A 2277-nucleotide genomic window follows, 5' to 3' on the forward strand; every position below is an offset into this window, starting at 1 on the left:
GCCCCATGACCATTGTTCCATTCCCAGTGCCATTCCCAGAGTCCCAATATCAGTGTTATTCCCAGTGCCCCATGACCATTGTTCCATTCCCAGTGTCCCACAACTAGTTCCATTCCCAGTGCCATTCCCAGTGCCCCACAACCAGATCCATTCCCAGTGCCATTCCCAGTGCTCCATGACCTGTGCTCCATGACCACTGCGCCATTCCCAGTGCCCCATGACCAGTTCCATTCCTAGTACTTCATGACCAGTGTCCCATTCCCAGTGCCATTCCCAGTGTCCCAATCTCAGTGTCATTTCCAGTGCCCCATGACCAGTTCCATTCCCAGTGCTTCATGACCAGTGTCCCATTCCCAGTGTCATTCCCAGTGCCCCATGACCAGGGTTCCATTGCCAGTGTCCCATTCCCAGTGCCCCACAATCAGTGTCATTCCCGGTGCTCCATGACCAGTGTTCCATTCCCAGTGTCCCATGACCAGTTCCATTCCCAGTGCCATTCCCAGAGTCCCAATGTCAGTGTCATTCCCAGTGCCCCATGACCAGGGTTCCATTGCCAGTGTCCCACAACTAGTTCCATTGCCAGTGTCCCATTCCCAGTGCCCCACAATCAGTGTCATTCCCGGTGCTCCATGACCAGTGTCCCATTCCCAGTGTCCCATGACCAGTCCCATTCCCAGTGCCATTCCCAGTGTCCCAATCTCAGTGCCATTCCCAGTGCCCCAGGACCAGATCCATTCCCAGTGCCCCATGACCAGTTCCATTCCCAGTGTCCCAATCCCAGTGTCATTCCCAGTGCCATGCCCAGTGCCCCATGACCACTGCCCTTCAAGTGCCCCATTCCCACTACCCACTGACCCTTGGCTAGTTCCTAGTAACCATTTGTCAGTGTCCCACTCCCAGTCCCATTCTCAGTTCCTCATGACCAGTGCCCAATGCCCCGTACCCTTCCAGTTTCCAGCAATCACAGACGAGTGCCATCTGCCCCATAAGCAGTGCCCTGTGACCCGTGCCCATTTCCCTTCCCAGTGTTCAGTTCCCTTCCCATTGCCCAGCACACCACAGAACACCCAGTGACGTGCCCAGTGCCCCCATAGCCTTCACAGTACCCACAGCCCAATGCCCAGCACCCAGCACAGCTTGCACTGCCCACTGCAATTCCAAATGCCCACCCTGCTGCAGTGCCCACAGCACTGCCTGGTGTCCACTGCAGCACTACTGCAGTACCCCATGCAGTGCCCAGTGCCCCATGCAGTGCTTCATGCAGAGCCCAGTGCCCTAATGTGCCCAGAATCTTTGCAGTGCCCCTGCAGTGCCCAATGCAGTGCTCTTTCCCTCCTGTGCGCAGTGTCCTTGCAGTATTCCTGCAGTGCACAGCCTCAGCGCAGTGCCTAGGGCAGTGTCCTCCCCTTTGCAGTGCCTATCACAGTCGCCAATCCCTTGCAATGCCCACACCGTGCTCAGTCCCCATGCAGTGCCTGTGCAGTGTCCAGTGCACGGTCCAGCTTCCCTGCAGTGTCCATGTGGTGTCTGTCGCAGTGGCCGGCCCCATGCAGTGCCTGGTGCAGTGCCCACAAGGCATATAGTGCAGTGCCCATGTAGTGCTCAGAGCAGTGCCCATGCTCTGCCCAGTGCACACCTATGCAGTTCCAATTGCAGTGCCTGTGCAGTGCCAGTTGCAGCACCCATGCAATGCTCAGTGCAGTGCCCACACAGTACTCAGAGAGGTGCCCATGCAGAGCTCATGCAATGCCCATACAATGTCTAATGCAGTGCCCATGCAGTGCCCATGCAGTGCTCAGAGCAGTGCCATCTAATGCGCAGTGCAGCACCCAAAGAATGCAGTGCCCACGCAGTGCTGAAATATTCCCCAGCACAGTGCCCATGCAGGGCCCACAGTGTGCCCATGCAATGCTCTTGCAGTGCCCATGCAGTGCCAAATGCAGTGCCCATGCGGAGCCTATTCAGCACTCATAGCAGTGCCCATGCCGTGCCCACATAGTGCTCAATGCAGTGCCCATGCAGTGCTGAGAGCAATTCTCATGCAGTGCCCATGCAGTGCCCATGCAGTGCACAGCACAGCACTCAGCTCCCCTTGCAGTTCCCACACCATGCTCAGGAAATACCCATGCCATAGCCACGCCATCTTCATGCAGTGCCATTACAGTGCCACGCAGCGTGTGCAGTGCAGCGCTGGGTGCTCACCCAGCAGGAGCAGGGTCGGGGCCATGGTGTGTGCCGGCACAGGATGGAGGAGGCCGGGACGGAGGCAGCGAGGCC

This window comes from Numida meleagris, linkage group LGE64 (genome assembly GCF_002078875.1).
Source record: "Numida meleagris isolate 19003 breed g44 Domestic line linkage group LGE64, NumMel1.0, whole genome shotgun sequence".
Taxonomy (NCBI): Eukaryota; Metazoa; Chordata; class Aves; order Galliformes; family Numididae; genus Numida; species Numida meleagris.